The 7,281-nt window shown below is 37.6% G+C and overlaps 1 long non-coding RNA gene across 1 annotated transcript; it reads left to right on the top strand.

The window, feature by feature from the left end:
• The first annotated feature begins 515 nt into the window (after positions 1–515).
• LOC114062258 lies at positions 516–3,490 on the top strand. The gene is made up of 3 exons (XR_003572329.1): positions 516–653; positions 2,087–2,230; positions 3,374–3,490. It is a non-coding gene; the product is annotated as an uncharacterized LOC114062258 (long non-coding RNA).
• The last annotated feature ends 3,791 nt before the right edge of the window (positions 3,491–7,281 follow it).

The raw sequence follows: 7,281 nt of genomic DNA, 5'->3' as shown, positions 1-7,281 counted from the left end.
TAACAGTAACAGCTATAAAAGACTTTAAAGGGGAAATAGGACCCTATAAAAACTGCTTATTCTGATTCTAAAAGGATCAAATAAAGTCTGAAACTGTCTCTGAACTGTTGGGATGATTTTGTGACAAGATACATGATTTGGGCAATATGATTATGGGCCAAGTGTGTCTCATATCTCCTTGCAAGCCAAATTTGCTCTTTGCCAGTTTTTAATTTGGGACCGCACATTCCTTTGCTTTCAGCTATCTAAATGGATGAGATTTTAATAGCTCCTTATATGAAGCAGTGCAATTTAATGATTTTGCCTAACTAGAGCTATATCAGTTTATTTGAAGCAAGGGCATACCCTTCTGACAAAGATCTCTCTAATCCATTGAATAAGTTGTGTTTTGTTGATTTTTTGATGAGTGCAATGATTTGGTAATTATCTTTAAATACTTTCTCTTCTCAGTGTACAATGTTTAATGTACGGTTTTATTGATTAAGTAATGGTATATACTTATGTTACAGCAGTGTATTCCTGTACAAGGACATCTTCCTGTAAATCTTCTTCATTTATAAATTAGATACACCATGTATTCAAGCATGGCATCAGTTAAGCTGTAATGCACTGAGGACTTTGCTGGCCCAGTTCTGATACAAGTATCCCAACAGGTATGTAACACTGTGCATTGAGATGTTCAATACAAATTCACTTACATCAGCAAAGCTGCTGTAAGAGCAGGAAATATTTTTATAATTTTTTAGCAAATATTGCAGAAGGTGAGTGATTTTGAACGGAATTTTTGTTGTTATCAGGGCTGGTGTTGTAGAGACAACTCAGGTTTCTGATATGACAATGCGAAGACACAGAGTGTCTACTTTCCTTCATGTCATGGTGTGCTCAAGGGTTAGGGCGTCAACCCACCACACTTAAATGAGTAATCTTCATTCAAGTATGACATCATCACAAAACCATTTACCTTTCATATATACATTTGCAAAATTCTAATGCTATGTGAGTGTAAAGATACAACAAGGAGTGAAACAACGCACTGAAAGTCGAAAAGCAGCCACAAGATGTGCTTTCAGAACATGAACCTCCTCAGTCAGAAGGAAGAATTTAAGTTCTTTGCAATTTACTCTAGTAATCCATCTGCAAGAAGGCACAGACATCTGTCTTTCCAAGCAACATGTGCTATTTGCCCTGCCAGAAACTTCCAGATCTGATGTAAGGTTATAATACTGGAATCAAGACTGTTTGAAAGTGGCACAAATAATACCAAGAGAACAAAACACAACCCAAATGCCCCTAAATTCCACCAGAGAGGTTATAATGAAACCTTCCTTGATATACTTCAAAACCAATTTGTATTATTTTCTGGGCTTGTTCCTTATGTTCACTGCAGGTAAGTGACTGCTTTTCAGCTTTGAACTGATTATCTTTCCTGAAAACATTTTCCAAACCACAACTGCTTTATGGACCAGCTTCTGTTCTCAGTGAATCACAGGAATTCTGCCGGTGTCTTCGATGGGAGCAGGAACAGTCTTAATGAAGCAGTTGTATAAAAGAACAAAGGGGGAGGGGCAAAGTAAACTACTTTACCAGTGCTTTGAGGTTAAGGTTAGAAGATTACTATAGCTGTTAAGGTAAAATGATTCATTCTATAGCTTTTTCTTTAGAGTATAAGTACAGCAGTGGCTTATCATGCACATCCTGATTTCTGTCTGTGTACATACTCTTGCTACATATTCTGATTTTGGCAGGAAGCAAATACTGGAGTCTATTTTGCTTTTCATTTGCTACAGACAACTTTTTTGGACTCTATATGACAGATCAGCTATTTCTCCCGTGGTGCTCTCAAAAGTTTTTACAATAACAGCCTTAAAAATCAGATTTCTTTGGCAAATTTCTCCAGGATAAAGTCAGCCATAAAATGGAATAAAAATGCCTTTAGGCTTATGAATTCTTTTTCTCTCAAGCAGCAAAATGCTGTTATTTTGAGAAGCATTCTTTGTTTCTCTGAAATCTGAACTTTTTCCACTTGGAGACAGTTAACTCCCTGAGAATCTTGCAGAAATGGTATTAGATGTTGATCTCTTCGTAGGAGAGCAGGGGGAAGCAGACAGCCAGACATCGATCCGGGCTGCAGGATGTGTTTAGTGAAAAATCTATAGAGCTCAGCTTAGGGTGTCAGCTGTCAGTCTGCAGAGCATCTGTCAGAGGAGTATTTGCTTCACTGCTGCTGAATGTGAGTAATGCTTTCACAATATGGCAGTACGATGCTATAGATTACAGTTGTAATGGAGCACATCCTGAACAGCTGAGCCTGCTCTCTCTCGCTCATTCAATAGCAAGAGTTGCCTTGCTATAAGAGCTTGGGGGATTATGTACTCCAAACAGCTGTCTGTAGCACCATGGATTTATTTGGGCTAAATGAGAACTTGCTTTCTTTAGTTAAATCAAACTTTATCAGACAGTTTTACTGTTGGCAGTTAAAATAAAATGTGTTTGCTGAACAGTAAACACCTTGTTACTGTTAGGAAGGATTATATAAACAAAAGGCATACACAATGAAGTCTTATGCCAACTGACTTACTGTCAAAATAATATACTGCTGTTAGCGGAATTGTGCTCACTTGAAGGAAATTATAGGCCTAAAAACACATCTTGAATGACAAAGAAACCATTTTTCCACAAATAATCTCTAAAAAGTTTAATACACTGTGCCTTGTAGAAGTGGTTTCAGAGACCAAGGATACTGAATCCTCATACAGGAATGTTAGGAAAAACTGGGTGAACTGTCTGAAACCTTCAAAGGTTTACTGAATTTGGATAATGCACTGGATCAAGTAGATTTAACATTTTCCACTTACAAGATATGAGAGTTGGTTTTGTCCAACAAAATCTAAAAACTCTCCCTTTCAAAATGCTGTTCTTTCACTTTTTAAACTACATAATCTACGCAACTACAGAACACTCATGAGCAACAGAATACGTCACAATAATATTAGACTATATCTGTAGCACAAATCAGCTTCCCTTCACTCCTTGAGAAACTCAAAATAAGGTGGATATTCTGTTTTTTAGTCACAAGGAAGAAAGATAGGTACAAGCCCAGGAAAGTCACGGAAAGGGGTAATGCTAGCTACAATCAGTTTTGGATTATTCTTCAGAGTGACTGAAAATTAATTTATTTTCTTTGTGTTAAAAACTGAAGTCCCAGTTCAAGAAAACATATGTCTAATGTTACCTGCGCTTTCGTGCTCTGTTCTGAATTTCACTATGCAAGATTTGCATTTCTTCCTACAAATGTGCAAAGCATTTCTTTTAACTTAACAGTTAAAACACCAGAATTCAGTTGAAATTACCAGGAAACGTCTTGTGCTTGCAGAATCCACTATGCCAATATGTGACTATGATGTTGACTGGAAAGATGGACAGCACCTCAAAGGTCAAGAGCTGTAGGCTGAATTCCAGATAATGATTTCTCAAGGATAATTTGTGGAAAGATTTGTAAGTTTGCAAATTCTTGAGAAAAACTCTATAATTTATACAAATGTGTGTTGTGAAACCCCAGTTAAGCATTTATATTTAGGTGTATTCCTTACTATGTATATCTATCACATTTTGGAAAACTTATTTTTCTGGGAAGAGAACATGCTGGAAGGTTGAAAAGAGGAATTTTAATGATGCTTCATAAATTCTTCTTCAGCTAAAACTGGCTCCAAGTGAACTTAAGATGAAGCTTTCCACACATTTCCCAACATAATGTCTTGCTTCCTTAACGTTATACCTGACCTTAGAAATATTTCTTTTGTTTTCCATGTTCTTACTGAAAAGCTTATATCATATTATTCTGTAAACAAACATACCAATTTTTTGACAATTACTTTTCCCAGTCCTTTAGGGAAACTTGAGGACCTAGGAATTATCCCTCTGTATTGCTTGTCGTGGCTGTATAGTATGTAGCGCAATAAAATATAGACAGGTTGTTAAATCCACCTTCTTACATCCTAGAAAAAAAGTCATGAATGAAAAGATTTCTTCTATGTCTTCTTTCAGTAACAGAAAAAGATATCTGGTTAATAAATGTTGCTGCTGTAACAAGGACAAGGTCTAGAACTTCCATTTTGTTATGTTAACATAATGGGTGTTTGGGTATCTTTCCATGAGATATTAAGGGTGAAATAACTTCATGAGGATTTGCTATTGGATTTTTAAAGTATGTGTATAATTTATGCTGCTACACAAGTGCTCTGCCTTGGCTAATTAATGATGTCCACACTGTGGACACTGGATGTCCACACTGTTGATCTTTGACATAACCTGAAGGATGAGGAAAGATAATCACCATTTCAGGTTTTGTTTTGTTTGTTTGTTTGTTTGCTTGTTTTTTAATATAATTATGTACAGCATATTTTATGGACAACATGATACTTTAGAGTTTCATCCTTCCTTCAAACCAGGCATTAAATGGCTTACTGTTCCAAGAAAAGGCCTGCCATTTATGAAACAATGCAAATTTGATAGTAGACTATACTTCTTTTTAGCATATCTCAAATTGCTTTCTATGGCATGTGATATGGCACAGGCAGAACTGCGACAAAGGAAGATGCATAATTAAAGTCAATTCTCCCATGAACTAATAAGCTCCAGGGTGAAGCAATTGCATTTCCTGAGCAAGTTGCTCTGTAAGCAATAGGTCAAGTGAGACATGGTTGCCTTCAGATTTATTTCCTTCTGTCCATTAAATTTCTTGCATTGTAAAAACACCTGACACTTAGTGAGGAAGATACAATTATTAGTAGCTACTCATACCCCAACTGTCTGGGTAGTTCCTGCATACTCTTTGGCCAGATGCCTGCTGCTACACAGAGGGTTTAATTGCAAAACTTGGCCTGCCCTCCTGACTCACCTATTGCACTGACCTGGCTACTGATTATCACTCTATTTCTAGGAACTTAGTTATTTCTCTGACCTGTAATCCTTTGTCTAATGTGGTTGACATTTGGGAAAGGTTTCCAAAGTTAGGAGATAAACTGTGTGATTGCACAGGCTCATTTCCTTAGGGAAGAATAATACACAAATACATGTACATATATTTGCAGTGATTTATCTGGTAACATATGTATCAAAGCTGTAGGTAATTTGAGATTTTGCGATACATATAAATTCTGTGTTCTGAGAGCAGCAAAGTGAATTGAACTTAAAAAGTTGAAACACAAAGGAGCTTGAAAAATTCCTGCCTTGGATCTGCTGCCAGAAACATAAAGTATGTTACCTCTAAAAATAAGAGCCCTGTCTTTCAGATGATGTGAGTTTCACCTTTAAACAGGGATCAAACTCTTTTCTTTGTAAAAAATAAATGCAAACCTATAATCTGGATACTATCTTTCATGACTCTCCATGGGAATTAGGCACACAGCCTAAAAACCTCTAGCAAAATTCACCATTGCCTCCAGGTAGCTGCTTTTCTGGACTTTCCTAGCCTGCATTCACCTTATGTGTTAGTTAACTGTTAGTTAATTTTAAATTCTCTACTGCCACAACAACGTCTGAGTTGTCCTTCCTCTTGATCAGCATTAAAGCAATGTCCAGCAGTTTTATTTTTAATTGACTGAGAGACTCAGCAGTCCGCAGCTGTTTTGGGTTTCTACCTCTGGCAAGCAGAGAAATGCACATCTTTAGTGCTGATTCCTGTACTATGTGTTTGGTTGAACTGAATCTGGTTCATGCATCTGCTGTTAAATGTCCCTCAGTAACAGTGTGGGACTTCTCTTGCAAAGTGGCCTTTGCTGTGTTTCAAAGTCATGGTGGTAAGGGCACTAACTACTTCATCATATGATCTTAGCCCTTTTATTGCTTCACCTGCAAGAAACACCACCCCAACTTTGTTGAAAGCAGCATTTGACCTTTCTTTCTTAGATCAGAAAGTCCATGATCACCTGCTCTCAGTGAGGGCAATAATCAGGGACAGCAAAACATTCTGTTAGGTTTGGTTCAGTTAGGTGACTTGAGGTGTTTGCTTTCAAGAAAAGGCTTTTAGAACAAGGTGCTGGCTTGCACACAGAGGAAGGTCTCCAAGGGAAAGACAAAACCGTTAACTAGAAGACAGAATATTTCCATCAAATGGGTATTTCAGGAAGGCACACAATATCATGAACATTTTCTTTCTGACATGCAGGCAAATTAGTCATATCAAAGACACTTTATATGCTTTGATTTGCTAAAAGCTCCGTAGCTCTTTAAATAATTGCCAGCCAGAATATGGGTTTGCATGTTTTTGGTAACACACATTAGTTCTGACCTTCCTCCAACTGAAATCAATGGGAATGTGGCCAACTGCGTCAAAACAAACAACACTGGGCATGTAAGTTTGATGCAGATGACTGACTGTTGAAAAATATGTCTTTGTATGTGTGAGAAATAGGACAAAAGAAACACAGGAGTACAATCCCCATTAGATTTAAAGATGCGTTTGGATTCAGATTTTTTTAATTCTGCTCCAATGGGTCTTGTTCCAGAGCAGATTTAAAACTATGCAAATACCTGCCTTTCTCCATTTCCCGCTTTTCAAGATGGCAAAAGTTCCAGGCAAATCAGATTGATCTGAGAGATTACTGGCACTGTGGAAACCAAGAGCATATCAGTATGATTAGAACTTTTTTCATGATTACTGAAATGTCAGACTTTTCCCTTGATTTGGCCTCAGATGTAAACTTTGATCCTGAACCTAAAATATATTCTATTCTAATGTAGTTATCTCTAACCTGAACCACAACCGGCATACTGGAATGTATGCTCTGGGATCTGCAGTGAGCCCTCTAAGCCACATTATCAGAACGGAAAGGCTTTAAGATTGACTTAAGGCACTAAGAAAGCTGGGCTGCTCCTTGTCTCCCTGTATGTAACATCAAGGGAAACAATCCAGCTGAAAGGGATGGAGAGCACAGGCCTTGGGCAGTGGGCATCTGTGTGCAACTGAGAACAAGAGCTGAATTAATATCCACAATGATTCCTTCATGTATGGGGAAACTCCATCAGGGAGATGAATGGCTACACGCAGGGGACGCAATCATTTTTCTCCCTCTCTGCTTTCCTACAGAAGCCCTAATCACAAAACATGCAATTTTTGTCTGAAATGATTTTGAGGGTAATGCTGTGGATTTATGCAGATTACTTTATGCCACTCTTGGCAGTGTCAACAGGATTTGTGTATGTTTCTATTGGCAGTGTTCATAAAACCTAGACTATCTGCAGTTACAAAAAATGAACAAATAGATCTGGAGGTGTTTGATT

The sequence above is a fragment of the Empidonax traillii genome, unplaced genomic scaffold (genome assembly GCF_003031625.1).
Source record: "Empidonax traillii isolate 1590-97213 ecotype Southwest subspecies unplaced genomic scaffold, ASM303162v1 scaffold391:size1093220, whole genome shotgun sequence".
NCBI lineage: Eukaryota > Metazoa > Chordata > Aves > Passeriformes > Tyrannidae > Empidonax > Empidonax traillii.
This window is presented reverse-complemented; position numbering and strand designations above follow the sequence as displayed.